Below are 18,749 nucleotides of genomic sequence, written 5' to 3' on the forward strand. Positions count from 1 at the left end.
TTCTAGTTCTGGTAACGAAAGATGATGATTCTCGCTATCGCTCGGGACTGAAAATTTTGAAGGAATGACGGCTTCAGAGACGACGCGGGCACCGGGCACGCTGTGTAAATCAGTATTGTATGACCATTTTACAATGTGGTAACGTTAGTTTAGTAGTTATTCGTGCATTTGAACATGGAAGAATGTTGCTGCGTAATCGATCAACTACTTGAAAAGTCATTATCCTTGTATATTTTTTTTATATAAAATTTTGAAGAAAAAAATTAAATTATTGAAAATAGAAGATTTAAAATATAAACACTAGTTTTCAAAATATGTTCTGTTTCCTACTTGTTTATTTTCGATGTTAATCTTATTGTAGAATAATCTGTTTAGTTTGTTTATTATTTATTATTATACCTATTACATGCATATAATTTGGGAATAGTAATTTGTTTAATTTTATCCCACAGGATTGAAAACAAAAACTTATATATTTGGGAGGTTCAAAATAATTTTTATCTACTTTGTCATATTATGTATAAGTTTTTAGTTTGTGAAAACTGTCATTATAGATAGCAGTGCGTGAAGGGTTTAAAGTGTGCGTGAAATAACAATGTATTTTAAATGGGACTTACTTTTTCGCACACTTTCAATGGGTTTTTTGGCACACTTTCATATATAGTATTTTTACTACAAAAGCGATATTACGTAGGTCAAAATTTTTGACGTAAGAGAACTGTCAAAACATTAGAATGTGACTTTTCATTATTGCCATGTTCATAATAAACATGACAATAATAAAAAGTCACATTCTAATGTTTTGGCAGTTCTCTTACGTCAAAAATTTTGACCTACGTAATATCGCTTTTGTAGTAAAGTAAAAATACTATAATCAAGTATCCTTAACTTTCGCGTTGTCATGGTGATGACAATATGAGCAATTACTTACATTACAACAAAATTTTTGACAGTTTTGTGGTTTAAAAGTAGTTAGGATTTTTAAATGTCAAAGTTCTAAAAATTGTAGAATAGAAATGAATTCCAGTGACGAAGAGTTTCAGTTTTTTTATTTGTTTATCGTAGATAAAATATTGTATGAAACTATGCGTGAATTACTGTTTGCGAACTTACGCGATGTATAGCAACTCACAAAAAGCATACTTCACGAACTGTTTCATAAATAACTATTTTTCAATAAGATTTTTTTACATCTAGTTTTGGTAACACTTTAGAAAAAGTCACGCTTCGCCACTGGGATAGTCCATGGATCAAAATCTATATGATGCCGAGAGGCGCTTTTACCATGGGGGTGGTTGCCACCTCATCTCAGGGGTGGAATTTTTTTTTATTATATTTTGACCGCCAAAGTTAATAAAAACGTTCATACTAAGCGAAAAATGTTCTATACATTTTTTTGATAAAATTAATAGTTTTTGATTTATTCGCTATCGAAAGTGTTAGTTTTATATCTAAAAAATCAATGTTTTTCGATGGTATACTCATTTACGATTCACTCAATTTTTGCCGTAGAACAAATTTTATGAAACCAAATTCTTGGGAATTAAATTACCTACAATTTCATATTTAAACATTTTTTCGTATCTCTGATGCTAATTTTTCTATTCTGAAGAAAATGGCATTTACCAAATTGTAAACATTTGTTATTCGCTTTAAACTTCAGTTAAAACTTATCATTCTAAGCTAGTCAAACTTATAGAATCTATTAATAATATGTACTTACATAAATAAAGAAGAATAAAAATAAATCCAATGACTAAAAACACCGCTAACTTACATTATTATGCTTCCAATTAGATTTCTCTTTTTTATTTTTTATCTTAGAAAGTCCGTTAAAAAAGAATTTTGTAGGTTTTTACAAGATCTATAAGGCCATTAATATTAAATCCTTTTAAAATTCTTAGTCACAAAAAGAGGTGGCATTGAAAGGGTTGGTAAAGGTGGTTTTTGCAAGATATTACAAGTTTTAATTGTCGATAGCTCACTCAATTTTTACCGTAAAAAAATTTGCAAACTCAGTTCTTGGGAATTAAATAAGCTACAATTTCATATTTAAATATTTTTTCGTATCTCTTATGCTAATCTTTCTATTCTGAAGAAAAGGGCATTTTTTACCAAACTACAAAAACTCGTTATTCGCTTTTAACTCCATTTTTTTTAAAACTAATCACTCTAAATCTTCCGCCGATCAAACTTCTAAAACCTATTAACAATACATAAATCAAGAAGACCATATCAGGTTAATGACAAATTTTAATTAAAGTGGTGATTAGGGGGTTGTTTACGATCAGTTTTTTGCTGAAAAAAATAGGGACTGACATTCTTTTCGATATAAGTCACTTAATTTTTTTAGCTAGAGATTTTTTTTTATTTCTGGAGATACATATTTTTAAATGCTTTAAATTAGTTTCAACAAGTTATCCTCGAAAAGTGCATAGTTTTCCCGTCCTTTGACTTTGAAACTACAATATTTAGCATTTGACGAAGAAGAGCCAACATATAATAAAGTATAGCTCGATTACTATTGGTCTTAAAGAAAATAAAAAAAAAACAGGTTTGTTTATTTTTTCAAAAGGTACATTTTTGTTAAGTAAAGTTGTTTTGGATAAAACGAAAACTTTTTGAGTTATTAGCAGAAAACTGATTAAAAACATTGATTTTGTCGATATAAAACTAACACTTTCGATAGCGAATAAATCAAAAACTATTAATTTTATCAAAAAAATGTATAGAACTTTTTTGCTTATAATGAATGTTTTTACCAACTCTTGTGGTCAAAATATAATAAAAATTTCCACCCCAGAGATGGGGTGGCAACCACCCCCATGGTAAAAGTGCCTTTTGGCATGATATAGATTTTGATCCTTGGACTATCCACTACTTATTCTCAATTTTTCAAGCAAATCGATCCATTCTGTAAAAGTTGCGAGGTTTTGTCCTATTTTAAGCTTCATTACTTGGACTTTCTCATTTTGGATGCTTTTTTAGTTCTTACTTTTTAATTATCTCATCCATGATCAGGTTGAACAACAGAGGACTCAGGGAATCCGCTTGTCTTATCCCACTACGATATTTAATTGACCCAGTTAGTTCTTCTTCTACTTTTACTCTTATCGTGTTGTTCTGGTAGATATTTTCGATCGTTTCGAGCGTACAATAAATGGACAACGTCCTTTAATTTAAGGCTGTCAAATGTCTTCTAATGGCCCACGAAATATAAATATGCCGGTTTGTTGTATTCTAATGATTCATAGGCGTAACCAGGGGGGTTTGGGGGTTATAACCCCCCCCATTGGGATGAACTTTAAGCTCTATACGCTTAGTACCATACCCCTAGAGACTCTTCAGTAGTTGTAACCCCCCCCCCCTTAGGATCATCCTGGTTACGCCGTTGTAATGACTTCTCTTGAACCTGCCTCATTATAAATATAGTGTCGGTGTATGATCTTCTTGACCTAAAACCTTACTGTTCTTCTGCTATTGTTATAATTTCATTCAGTTTGTTTGCTATCACTTTGGTTGTTAATTAATTCTCCGGGCCCGATTTATCTCCCTTTTTGAAGAGAGGTATGTATTAGAATGTGTGATCTCCATTCTTGCGATATTCTGTTTTGTTCCATTATTTTTTGGATTAGTTCAAATAGTTGTTTGGTCATCTTGTCCTCCGTACTTTAAGAGTTCATTCAATATTCTGTCATTTCCTGATGATGTTCTAGTTTATAATTTTTTAGTTTTTCTAAACTTTCTAGACGTCTTAACAATTTGAACTTAATTAAATAGCTGACTGAGCAAGCCAAATTATAAAAGAATAGTCTGAGAATGATTTTGATCAACATTATCTACACTATGAAAAAATAATGATATTATTGCATATCTGTCAATAGCTGAGATCTTGAATGTCGATTAATATGTAATCATAACAATGCTTTCTAAAAAAATATCTTCGATGATCTTATCTATAAGCAGTCCACATCCCTTCGATTTTGAATGCCTTCGGGCCGAAAAGCCCTTTTTTATATTTCTTATTTGTGTACCTCTGGCCCAAACCCTTATTTCCCGTACTGCTAAAAATCCATCCAGCAGCTGTGTTTATCCGTAAAAGGGTTTAAATCGTAGATAGCGTTACCTTGCATTTTTTAAACCTTTTTTTGCACTCGAAAGGGTGAAACCAAACACATGTAAGGGTGCGTTTTTTCAAATACGGAAAAGGGTAAAAAAAAGTGATTTCCGTACATTCGTTGTTTCTTTTTCTTTTTAATTTTTTTACAGATTCTCAGGGTGTCAGATTTGTTAGGATGGCTTAAGGGTGTGAGTAAAGGGTTTTATGGGAATTTCATGGGAAACTTGAAAAATGCGGTGGTATCTGAGTACAATAACTATTTAAAGATTTAATGTCATCGTACGAAGCGGAAGGGTAAAGGAAGCACCTTTTAAATGAATCTACATTCATCTCTCTTAAAAATGATGTATACCTACAAAACCGTAACAAAAAACGTTAGAATGCCTCACATGCAGAGAATAAAATAAAGTCCACTAAGTTGCTTAAAAGTAATATTTTTGAAAATCTAGAAAGTTTTACATATGTAATATTTATACAGTGAGCACGTAAAGGTTGGAATAAATTCATTTTCTCGAGAATGGACGATTTTGGAAAAAAATCCTGAAACAGGTCAATTTTTATTTTTAAATTGAAACTTTTTGGTATATATGTATATCATACTAATGACGTCACCCATCTGGGCGTGATGACGTCATCGATGATTTTTTTTAAATAGGAATAAGGGTTATGTGATAGCTCATTTGAAAGGTAATTTAATTCTCTATTCAGTAATATAAACATTTACATAATTCAAAAGACTAAGTTTTCACTCTAATGGAATATAAAACAACATAATGCTATTCCACATCCTACCAGAATGAAAACAATGGGAACCTTCTCTGGTTACACCTCCGAGGCTTCTACAATTTGCAAGCCATACGGATGCTGAGACTAAGGAAGATGAGGAAATTCTACAATTTACAATTCACGTCGCATCTGCTCAGCACGGTAAAGTTCCAACGAGAATGGTTCCCTTCATACTCCACACAGAGTAAATGTAAATCAAAAATGAATAACCATTTTCAATTTCGTTGCAAAACGAAAATACAGCCGAACCATATTCCGGTCCAATCAGAGAGTGCTGCAAGCACCTCTACCGGTTTCGAAACTTATTAGTCTCTCATCAGGAGGCACATATGCTGCTCTCCCTGATTCAACCAAAACAAACCCCAGCGTGCAGTCCCGGATTGCAACGAACGAAATGGTATAGATGCCCTAGCGGCAACTGCTAGCAGAAGACTAAGTTTTCACTCTAATGGAATATAAAACAACATAATGCTATTCCACATCCCACCAGAATGAAAACAATGGGAACCTTCTCTGATTACACCTCCGAGGCTTCTACAATTTGCAAGCCATACGGATGCTGAGACTAAGGAATTCTACAATTTACAATTCACGTCCCATCTGCTCAGCACGGTAAAGTTCCAACGAGAATGGTTCCCTTCATACTCCACACAGAGTAAATGTAAATCAAAAATGAATAACCATTTTCAATTTCGTTGCAAAACGAAAATACAGCCGTGAATTGTAAATTGTAGAATTCCCTCATCTTCCTTAGTCTCAGCATCCGTATGGCTTGCAAATTGTAGAAGCCTCGGAGGTGTAACCAGAGAAGGTTCCCATTGTTTTCATTCTGGTGGGATGTGGAATAGCATTATGTTGTTTTATATTCCATTAGAGTGAAAACTTAGTCTTCTGCTAGCAGTTGCCGCTAGGGCATCTATGCCGTTTCGTTCGTTGCAATCCGGGACTGCACGCTGGGGTTTGTTTTGGTTGGATCAGGGAGAGCAGCATATGTGCCTCCTGATGAGAGACTAATAAGTTTCGAAACCGGTAGAGGTGCTTGCAGCACTCTCTGATTGGACCGGAATATGGTTCGGCTGTATTTTCGTTTTGCAACGAAATTGAAAATGGTTATTCATTTTTGATTTACATAATTATTTATACAGGGTGTCTAAATTTTTTTTTAATTAAATTAATTGAGATAAAAAGAAGAATGCATGTGATGTATTTAGTCCAAAATACATTTTACTGCTCTCAGAAAACAGAAAAAAATGTGTATTTGAAAAATAATCACTGCTTTTCGCTTAAATTAAATGTTCAATTTGTCAAGAGGAAGGTGGGTGGCGGCTTTAATATTGAATTTAAGCAAAAAACGATATTCATTTGTCAAATAAACATCATTTCCTGTTTTCTGATAGCAGTAAAATGTATTTTGAGTTAAATAAATTAAGAAGATCCTGGTTAAAGAACCTCAGAACTTGCTTCAACAGATCTGTGCAGCTCTTCCGCGCTGCTGCAGACAAGATAAACATTGCCATGATGATCTCCAATCAATGCCCAATGTTCGTCACGGATAGGCCCACCAAGAAGATGCACTTTTAAGATCAGTTAATTCTCATATTACTGCTTTACAAAGAAAATTATGTCTATTTTTGATCTGATTTGCAGAAATGCTAGACTTGAGTCTAAGTTCCAAGTCTATATTTTTATTATAGGAATATTTACCTCCTTCGTCTATATTCACCGTTTATAGAAGTGCCACAAGTAGTATTTTATGTTAAAATTATAAATGGCTGTTGTTTATTTCACATTATAAGACGAGACATAGTATATGAGGTTAATAAAATGATAATTTTTGAAGAAATTACCATAATGTAGGTACAAAATTAGCTCCACTTTTAGTAAGGTATTAACTGGTCGTAAACAATGCCATAAAACCGTGTAAAAACCATAAATTATTATCTAGAAATTATTATTATTTGCTAATAATTGTAAAATATTTAACAACTTCTTTTGATGTGATATCTTCGTAGCAGATTTTGATAAATTAGGGAAATAATTTGATCGATAAATTGATAAATAAATTGATCGAAGCTCTAAAAGACATTGGCTTGGAAGGCAGAGAGGTTCGAATAATTGCAAATTTATATTGGAATCAAACAACATCAGTTTTAGTAGATGGCGTGGAATCACAGGAGTCACCCCTGCTTTTCAACGTTTACTCCGAAATAATTTTCAGAAAAGCATTTTCTAAAAAACAAGAAGGAATTCTTGTGAACGATGAAGTCATCAATAATTTGCGATATGCGGACGATACAGTACTCCTAGCTTCTAGTCAAGAAGATCTGCAAACACTACTTGATAGTGTCGTTGAGAGTTGTAGGGAGGCAGGTCTGCATCTGAACATACTGAAAACCAAAATACTCGTAATAAATAAACAACATCATATAAAACCGTCTATATATGTAAATAATACCAAACTTGAGCAAGTTGAGTAAAATTGGCATTGAGGATCCGCCTACTTCGCTGCTACGTGTTCTCGGTCTTACTTTATGGTGTCGAGTCCTGGACTGTGAATAAAATCGATCTAAATCGCCTTGAGGCTTTCGAGATGTGGTGCTATAGAAGAATTTTAAAAGTTTCCTGTGTGGAGAAGATTCGAAACTCCATAATACTCGAACGTCTCAGCTACAAAAGGTTGCTACAAAATATCATGCAAGGAAAAATAGCAGGCAAACGCAGTCCAGGACGAAGAAGAACCTCATGGTTGAAAAACTTGCGAGGTTGGTATGGTGTTGATACAAGCATGCTATTTAGGGTGGCAGTGAATAAAATTAAGATAGCTATGATGGTAACCAACGTTACCATCATGTCTGAAAGGACATGGTACATGAAGAAGAAGAAGGGAAATAACTGTAGTTCATGGGAATATTATTTGCAAAATTGTATATGTATTTTTATGCTGTTCTTTTTCCTTATTTTTTCGATTACATAATCGACTTCTGGTTTGTTCGTGTTTCCTGTAGCGCAGACTCATCATTCAATCTTCGCTTATTCACTACTAGACCTAGATCTCCCTCATAATTTTCCATCTATTTCGATCTTGTGCCTCTTGCATCCAATTCCTATGACAACTTTTTAGATCATCAGTCCAACGTGTTGGTGGACGACCTCTTCTTCGGTAGGCACCATTCTTTGGTCTCCATTCCAGTATGTGCTTTGTCCATTTATTATCTGTCATTCAAGCCACGTGACCAGCCCAGTTCCATTTCAGTGTTGCTACTCTCTCTACTGCATCAGCCACTATTGTTATTTGTCGTAGCTGGTGGTTTGGGATCTTGCGGTAGTAGATGTAGTGTCATAGGTGCCCATACCCAGGCGCGGATCTAGAAATTCATAATAGGGGGTCAGACGTACCGCAAATATTTTATTGTCCAGATTTAGCCATACGACTCACGCTTACTCTAAGGATAAAATTCAGTCATCTCAGATACCTACGGTATCAAAAGAATTGAGCTCTGGTTGAGAGAGAAAAAATAATAAATAATAAAAAAATAAACTGTCGAAACCCAAAAGACTCCATCTTTAAACAAATAAATGTTGAAAAATAATAAAATCTTTGGATTTCTTGGTTCGGAAGCAGATTCTCTCTTATACCTATTCCCCATCCTTCTAAAAATTGCAAGGAAAAGGGTGATGAATGTAGAGACATGGGAAGTCTACATAGTTGCACTCCACAACATATCAATTCACCGAGGTAAAGATCAACAAATCTGTTTCCTAGTACTCGATACGTGAGTAAAACCGTGGGTAGATAAAAGGCATTATATTTAATTTCGATTCAGAGATCATTACCATCTTTCTATGGACCATTTCGAACTCTTTTGTTCTCATCAGGAAAGCAACTGTAACGATGCTCTGTAGGAGAGCATCATTGCATATGCTTTCCTGACGAGAACAAGAGTTCGAAATGGTCCATAGAAAGATGGTAATGATCCCTGAATCGAAATGAAATATAATGCCTTTTATCTAATAAAAAAATACTTATAAAACTAAATACAACAGAGGGGTCCATGGACCCGTTGACCCCCCTCTGTATCCGCGCCTGCCCATACCCATGGGGAGGGGAGGCCGTGCCCCACCCTAGCTTTTCGGGTACTTTAACTTTAAACTATATATTGTTTTCCATAGTGTACAAAATGTAATGTGCAAAATCTTCACGTCTGCCCCCCCCCCCCGAAAGGGATTGATTTCATGTAATCGAATGAACTATCTTTTAGTAAAGTCGTCCCAGGAACGCACCTCATAAATATTGGCGATATCATTTTAAAGTCTTCTACTTTCAAATGTATAATATACGTTTGAGTTGCCAATATAAATGAGACAGATTAAATAAATTTTTAGAAGAATTTTTATTACTTAGCAACAACATTTTTGTTTAATTTAGTAGTATTTTGTATTTTGGCAACGGCACCCGATTTGAGCGTCGAAACGTTAATAAAATTATTTTTTCAATTTAATTGTGGCTTATTTCCCATCTAAATAGTTAATCATAAGATAAAGCAATTCTAAAAGTTGAAGGATTTTTTTGTTAAAAATAAAAATTTATACCATTTTTATTCAGTTGCAATTAAAATGCGAAGGCAAAACAATCTTATTTTTCACTTAAAATACTTTTTTTATATATTATTATTACTCCTATAGAGTAACTAGGTCCATTTTCCGTTGGAACTTTACCAAGCTGGAGACGGGGGTTGTGAATTGCATAGTGTAGAATTCCTTCCCTTTTGTCTTCACTGCAGCATCCATCTGGCTTGCATATTGCAGAAGCCTTGGAGGTGTCTCCAGGGAAATGGACCAATAAGTTTTTAATTTAAATATCTTTTAGTAATATTATTAATATTTTTCAATATTACTAATGTCGCTATTAGGATTGAAACTTTGCCTTTTGATTTTTTCGTTATTTGACCATTCATTATTAACAGTAACTTGACCGGAGTATTATACATAATTTTCCTATGTAAAAATATATATTTCAGAAAATAAAAAAAAATACAGAAAGAAACCGAAACGGCTAGACTAGACTGACCCGAGAAGAATTTGCTGCTTAATCATCTCCATTAATTAAAATACATAGTAACCCAATATTGGAGATACCCCTTTTAAAAAGCTTTTAAACATTTCATCCCAGCGGGTAAATGAGAATCGAGAATAAAAAACAGAAATCTTCATTAAAACCGACGTTTCGAATTTACATTTTAAAATTTTGTGCTTTGTCATCACGTTCGTTAACATTTTACTAATTATCCGAGAAATATTTTTAAAAGATTCGAGTGCTTTCTGAAGATGTGGAAACGATTAAGATTTTTAGAGGTACGTGGAAGACCCTTGTCAGAAATTAGTGGACGTAGGATGCATCTTATTATGGAATTGACGATTACGATGCAAACTTTTGAATAAAAAATGAAACGAGCCTTCATAAAAATCAGTTGGGTATCTATAATAATGTAATTATTTTTATTGGACTACTTTTACGTTTAATTAGGGTTTCACGTTACATATTTTTTACTGCTATTGATATTTCATGACATACGGGGGCTAGGTTGAAAATAAGCCTAAAAAATAGATGCTCTGTTTGAAATGTAGTAATTGTTATCTTGCCACTGCCATATGTCTGTTTATTTATTTATGGGCAACCCTAGGCGCGGATACAGGGGGGGTCAACGGGTCCATGGACCCCTCTATTGTATTTAGTCTATAAGTATTTTTTATTATTTATTTTTTTTTTCTGTTCTCTAACTCTAAACTTTAAGCCATCAGTACAACACTAAATTACACGACAACCGCTTCCAAAGAACTGAAAGAAGCCATAAAATCTAATTAAACACCCTTCTCTGAAAAATAATCTGCAGGCGCATTTGTTTGGGTACCGGTGGAACCATAAACAACGGCAATATTTTTCTCAATTCAAAGAATAACAAAAATGATATTTTAAAATGCAAATACATTACACTGGGTATAAACTTTATCTCATGGAAAGTCACGTTTCAAATTCGCGATACAATAAAGATATAAAAATTTGTATTATACTAGATAATCCATGCGTACCTACCCATTGATGGTAGAAAGGTTAATCTTTATGGTAAAGAACGACCAGTGAGATTAATAGTCGTGAATTGTCTATCAATCCTTTTGATACCGTAGGTATCTGGGATTATATAGTCTATTTTATCCTTAGAGTAAGTGTGAGTCGTATGGCTAAATCTAAAAAATATAATATTTTTGAGGTAAGTCTGGGCCAAGTGACAATTTTTAAAATTTTTAACCAATGCTATCTTGTAGGAAATTTAATTACGCAACTTTTATGTTAGTACAATTTTTCTCGGATTGAATACTTTTAAAGTTTAAATCCCCATTCTTGAGAAAATAAATTTATTCCAACCTAATCCAAATGTATAATTACAATATGATTATAATAAAAACTACTGACCAAATTAGAATGAGTCCTTGTCCAAAGTAGTCCAAAAGTCCAAAAATATATATGAAAACTATTTAAAAAGGCAGTATAACTATTAACTAACTTTTGTTTGTTGTTTCTTTTCACACAAATTTCAAAACGCAACAACCATAAATAATCAAACCACAGCTTTGCCACAGCCGACATATTGAATAATTTTTGACATGTCATTTGAACATCCAATCAGAACAAAGTTATAATGCGCATGCGCCGGGATCGTAGGTTTTAACATATAAAAATTCACCCTCATATCGAGCGTAAAGAAGTATAACTTCAAAAATCGAATTTTTCCTTCATTTTTTGACATTTTGATTATTTAATTAATGTTCCAGACCTTTTTGACTGGGAGGATAACTCATAACTCAATTATTATTATATGAGTTATTTTCAAGTAATTTCTGGAAAAAATATGAGTCACCTCTCAACATCCAAATGTACTAATATTTTTACAGATGCGCCCTGGACTACCACGTTTGATGGGATACTTAAAAGCATTAAGCTGCAAATATTTCCTAAAATCCATTTCGTTTCTATTCCCACCGTACTTTAGTAATTTGTAAAAATCCCTCGGAAACAAACAAAAAAACAAAACAAACAAACAGAACAGAAAAAGGGCCTGCTCTCCACGCATTTTAAGAAACATTTTCAAGGCTGTCAGACGCCGAAATGATTAATCTTGTTTAAGAATTTTTAACCGGCCTTTTTACATTTTCTCTCTAACTTTTTTAACGAAATGATAAATGATTACGAATAATAAAATATTCTCCATTGACGTACAACAATTCATTTATTAGATATATTTCTTACGCACACGAACGGAGGCGGAGAAATTTTTGCGAAAAGGATGTGATTTTTCAAAAAAAAAAAATAATGCGATAGAAAGGTGGCAAATATCTTCCTCTTCTTTTTGTGTCTTAACAGAGGTAGTCTAATTAATTTCTTTGATAAAACTGAAACTGCTCAAAATTTATCAGTCTCCTTATGTCCTAACACTAGTTGTTACTCCCTCGTACATGTCTCTCACAATTTGTTTACATTCACCGGGGACTCCTTTCTTATTGGGTGTACACCACAGAATATGTCGAGGAACTTTACCATATGCTTTCTCAAGATCAATGAATATCATATGAGTATTTGTCTCTTTGCTGCTGTATTTTTTCATCAATTCCCTTACAATGAAAATTGCATCTGTTGATCTGCCTTGCATATAGCCAAACTGATTATCGGATATTTTTGTTTCCTCACGTATCCGTCTATCAATTACTCTCACTCTCACCCATATTTTCGTGATGTAACTAAGTAGTTTTATAGTTCTGTAGTTTGTACAAAAACAAGGGTTCAATTTTATTTCTTTCGATATCTGAAGATCTAGCTGTGAAAGTAATATAGAGATGGAAGCACCAAAGAAATAGAACAAGAGGAAGGCCCCGTAAAAGATGGATAGACGACGTAGAGGGGGGTATTAAAACCATGAACATCAGGCAGTGGCGAAGGAAAGTATCCGACAGTGCAGAATGGAACTTAACATACCCCTAACATACTCATTTCTAATTTTATCCTTTTTTGTCACTCCACCCATCCATCTAAGCAATCTCATTTCCTCCACATGCATTCGTTGTTCCTCTTTTTTTTTCATTGCCCAAAATTCAGTTCCGTACATCATAGCCGGTCTTATATATGTTATGTTTTATAGAATTTTCCCTTTAGCTTCAATGGAATTTTTCTGCCACACAACACACCACTCGCTTCTTTCCACATCATCCATCCAGCCATAATTCTACTGCATGCATTTCCATCTATTTCTCCATTACTTTGTAATATCGATCCTAGGAACTTAAAACTATTGCTTTTTACAATCATTTCACCATCCAAAGGTACCATTTTATTTGTAGGAACTCAATCTTTAACTGAACATTCCAAATACTCTGTTTTTGTCCTACTAAGTTTTAAATCTTTTTCCTCCAGAGCTTGTCTCCACTGTTCCAGTTTTTGTTCTAAGTCTCTTTCACTATTTCCTATTAACACTACATCATCAGCATACATTCAGCACTATGGAATGTTACCCTGTAGTTTCGCTGTTATCTGGTCCAAAACTAATGAGAATAAATAATGACTAAGCACCGAGCCTTGGTGCAATCTTACTTTCACATGAAATTTATCAGTCTCTCCCACATCTGTCCTAACACTAGTCGTTACTCCCTCATACATATTTCTCACAGACGAAGCAAGTTTTCAATCCTAATAGCAAATGAATAATATTGAAAAATATTAAAAATCACTAAAAGATTTTTATATTGAAAACTTATTGGTACATTTTCATGGTAACACCTCCAAGACTTCTATAATTTGCAAGTCATATGGATGCTGCAGTGAAGACGAGAGGGAAGGAATTCTACACTTTGCAATTCACATCCCCCGTCTGCAGCCGGCCAAATTCCAACTGAAAGATGCACCTGGTTACTCTACGGAGTAATACGAAAATAAAATAAAAATGTGTACCATTTTTATTCGGTTGCGATGCGAAGGCAAACCAATCCTACTTTTTAATTAGATTACGGAGTGCAGTCCAGTTCCTTTAACCTAGATTTTCTGCTCTTATTGGAGCTTCATCAGAAGAAACGTAGGCACTGTTCTCCATAATCCAACTAAATTGCATCGAGAAGTTTTCCCACACATCGCAACCAAATGGATGATAATAGGTGGCTAGCGCCATCTGACAATTGAAAGACGAAGCAAGTTTTCAATCCTAATAGCAAATGAATAATATTGAAAAATATTAAAAATCACTAAAAGATTTTTATATTGAAAACTTATTGGTACATTTTCATGGTAACACCTCCAAGACTTCTATAATTTGCAAGTCATATGGATGCTGCAGTGAAGACGAGAGGGAAGGAATTCTACACTTTGCAATTCACATCCCCCGTCTGCAGCCGGCCAAATTCCAACTGAAAGATGCACCTGGTTACTCTACGGAGTAATACGAAAATAAAATAAAAATGTGTACCATTTTTATTCGGTTGCGATGCGAAGGCAAACCAATCCTACTTTTTAATTAGATTACGGAGTGCAGTCCAGTTCCTTTAACCTAGATTTTCTGCTCTTATTGGAGCTTCATCAGAAGAAACGTAGGCACTGTTCTCCATAATCCAACTAAATTGCATCGAGAAGTTTTCCCACACATCGCAACCAAATGGATGATAATAGGTGGCTAGCGCCATCTGGCAATTGAAAGAAAATCTAGGTTAAAGGAACTGGACTGCACTCCGTAATCTAATTAAAAAGTAGGATTGGTTTGCCTTCGCATCGCAACCGAATAAAAATGGTACACATTTTTATTTTATATTTCTCACAATCTTTACATATTCACCAGGGACTCTTTTCTTATTGAGTGCCCACCACAGAATTTCTCAGGAAATCTATCATATGCTTTCTCAAGATCAATGAATACCATATGAGTATGAGAATACCCGTCGTCCATATGTCTTCTACGAAAGAAATTAATATTGATATATTCCGTAATAGTTTTTAATTTTCTTCTTCTTCATTCATCTTACCAGGCAAATATTCTATGGATTTTTGTGGTATAATAAAAATAATGTATGTATTTGATCTTCCAGATATAAATTCTTGATGTTATTCTGTTAATATTGCGAAAGTATTTATTTCGTATATCGCACCTACGCTCAAACAGTGTCATAAGTCAAAAAAGCAAAGTTTCGAGAAAACGACGTTTTGGTAAAATTGGCAAAAAAATAATTACTAAATAGTTAATAATAGTTAGTAATTTTGCCAATTTTGGCAAAATTGGCAAAAAGCAAAAAATTAGCTATTAAAATCACTAGCCAGTTGTGTCGGAGTTTAGCGAACCGACTATACTTTTAACCGAATTTATTTTTATCCGAAACGACCTCCCCCAATTATTTCGGTTAACGGAGGTTTTACTGTATAAAAACGTAACACTTTTTGAGATAAAATTTCCTAGTTTTATTAAACTGTTGGTGCAATAAAACTGTTTTTATTTTTTTTTGAGTTGTGACACTATTTGAGCGGAGGTGCGATATGTTTATAAGATTTATGGTTAAGTTTTTTTTTGTGAATACAATTATCACTAAAATCGCTATCAACCCCCTTCTAAATCTCCGTTCATGTCGCATTGATTCATTTATTATTTCTTGTATTCCCGTTTCTTTTTAGTTTACCATTTTAAGTGGAAAAATGTAACCGTATTCGTTTTAGATAGAGGCTCAATTATTTTTATTAATGATTCGACCGTATCCAAGTACACGAAAAAGGTTTTCGAAAAAAAGGGTTGAGCCGGGTTGGCACTAATGGTTCAAAAAATTAGACACACTCGGGTCATTTGAATATCCAGAAGGGAAGTTGTGATTGTGTGTTCCCGTGTTCGTATTTTCTATTCAATTATGATAAATCATCGATTGACGTATCGATATAATGGGGGTATATACCTGAAGGATTAAAAATGCTGATTACTTTTACACTGTGAGCTTGCTGTGACTGTTAGTATGATGATTTTAAATCCATTTATAGCAATCAATGTGTGAGAAAATGCTTTTTTCTATGCTTTATCCTCAAATTTCCTTATAGGGTAATTCAGGGTGATATGGTGAATCGGGTGAAATGGTGAAATGCTCTGTTTCTTTTCCCGGTATACAGATGTCTCTGTAAATCTACATGCCGGCAGTTTATTATCTTTAAGCTCTCTCTTTACTATCTTTAAGATCTATTAGCACTCTCTGAAAACCACCCCCATTTTAAACACCGTAAGTAATTTGTTCAAAACTGTTTCCGGTGCTCAATAATTTTTATACAATGTATGGCATTTGTAGACGTTGCTTCAGGTAACTTAATCCACGAAGTATTTTTCGATATATTCTGCCTTCTTACACTGTAAATATACAACATAAACTATAAATCGTTGCCTCTAACATTGTAAACTTCTTGTCGTGTTATTCACGATTTCACCCACGGCAAATGGGAGAAAGGGTGAACTCGGGCAAGGGCAATATGGTGAAGGCCTTTTCCAACATGTATACCTATTTCTAGAGCCGCTGTTTCAAATTCGACCAAGTCCAATTTTTGAAGTTATACTTCTTTAGGCGCGATATGAGGGTGAATTTTAATATGATTAAAACCTTCAATCTGGGCGCAGTCGCATTATAACTTTGTTCTGATTGGATGTTCAAATGACATGTCAAAAATTATTCAATATGGCGGCTGTGGCACAGCTGTGGTTTGATTACTTATGGTTATTGCGTTTTGAAATTTGTGGGAAAAGAAACAACAAACAAAAGTTAGTTAATAGTTATACTGCCTTTTTAAATAGTTTTCATATATATTTTTGGACTTTTGGACTATTTTGGACAAGTAAAACTCATTCTAATTTGGTAAGTAGTTTTTATTATAATCATATTGTAATTATACATTTGGATTAGGTTGGAATAAATTTATTTTCTCAAGAATGGGGATTTTAGAGAGAAATCCGAAATTAGGTCCGATTTTTATTTTTAAATTATGATTTTTTGGCGTAGATTTATTTATCTAGTAGGTATGTAATGCTTTGATTTACATACTTCATCTACCAATCTTCATCTAATATATTGTTTTCTTACTGTTTTGTTATATTTTAATATTTTCTTCCACAAAAATCAAACTACATAATTTGATTAAATTCAGAACAACTGTCAAACAGTAAAACGTTCAGTTGCCCTATTTTTCCACATGACAAATAATGTGTAATTGGATGAGTGAGTCTAGGCTTCGATTACGAATCAAAGCACCCCCAAATTCGCGGGTTCGAATCCCGATGCAAGTTTTTATTTTTTTTTATTTTTTTTGCATTTTATGATTGTAAGTATATTTGTTATATAATTTTTTTTTCAGAAAATGCGTATTTAAAACTTTTGCCAACAATTATTATCGTTCAGAAATCATTTTTTCTTTGTGGCATTTTTCAATGTGTTTGTTTTTTTTTCCCATAATCATCACTACGATGATGATTATTACAATTACAATCTGGTCATACTTGACCAATGAGCAATTTTAATCTAACCTAAATTATTACTGTTCCTTAAAATTAAGAGCTTGCCCCGTAGCGTCTCTTATCTAACCTAACAAGATAGTGCACTATTCTAGCATACACACTAACGCGCACAAGCACTATGCTCTGCTTTTCACTATCACCTATCACTTAAACTAGTTCATAAGGTTTTGTCCTCTTCAGTCTTCTAACTTGCCCAGTAGTATCGAGGAGCTGGATTGCCTCAATATTCTCGTGCATGTGAAGTCGTTGCTCGTGACTTCCTGCCATCTTCTTGATGATTATATCCACAGTTTCCATTCCTAGGTCCTTATGGAGATCACTGTTTGTAACATACCAAGGAGCATCTACAATATTTCTTAGTATTTTGTTCTGGAATCTTTGTATTACTGTTATATTACTTGGTCTAGTACACCCCCATAGTGGGCATCCATAAGTCCATACAGGTCTCAATATTTGTTTGTAAATTAGTAACTTATTATGCATCGACAGTGTGGAGTTTCTTCCAATTAGCCAATACATTTTTTTATATCTTATATTTAGTTCTTCCCTTTTTTTCTTAACGTGCACCTTCCAGCGTAGTTTTGCATCTAATGTTATACCCAATGTGTTTGTGTGCGTTTTATTCTTTTATTTTTTTAAAATTTTTGGTATTGTCTTAATAAAAATTTTTGGAAAGTAGTAAGTATTAAAATTAGTTTAATATTTAAATAAAATATAAATAAACTGTTTAAAGTACATTATATCAATTTCGTTAAAATCACATAATATGTAATAGAAGTATAACTTCTTGCGTGCGTACAAAGTTCACACACATTCTTTTTGAAGTTATACTTCTTTACCGGCGATAGAGCGTGATTTTTTTATATGTTAAAACCTATCAGCCCGGCGCATGCGCATTATAACTTTGTTCTGATTGGATGTTCAAATGACATGTCAAAAATTATCCGATATGGCAGCTGTGGTTTGGAGGTAAAGGTAAAGGCAAACAAATGTATAATATATTAGTTTTATTGTTGTGAGGACAGAAACAAAAAAGTTTATAATATTGTAGTGACTTTTAAATAGTTTTTAAAAGCAACAGGTACGTAATAATTGTTAATGTATCATGAGTATAAACCTACCTATTTGATCTGCCAAAATACATAGTATGTAATACTTTTATTTATATAATTTGATTACCATCAAAATTTCTATCAATATTCACCTAATATATTGTTTTTTTACTCTATGTTTTGTTGTATTTTTTCAATTCTAAATCATTTCAATTAAAAATTAAAATAATT

Source organism: Diabrotica virgifera, chromosome 5, assembly GCF_917563875.1.
Source record: "Diabrotica virgifera virgifera chromosome 5, PGI_DIABVI_V3a".
NCBI lineage: Eukaryota > Metazoa > Arthropoda > Insecta > Coleoptera > Chrysomelidae > Diabrotica > Diabrotica virgifera.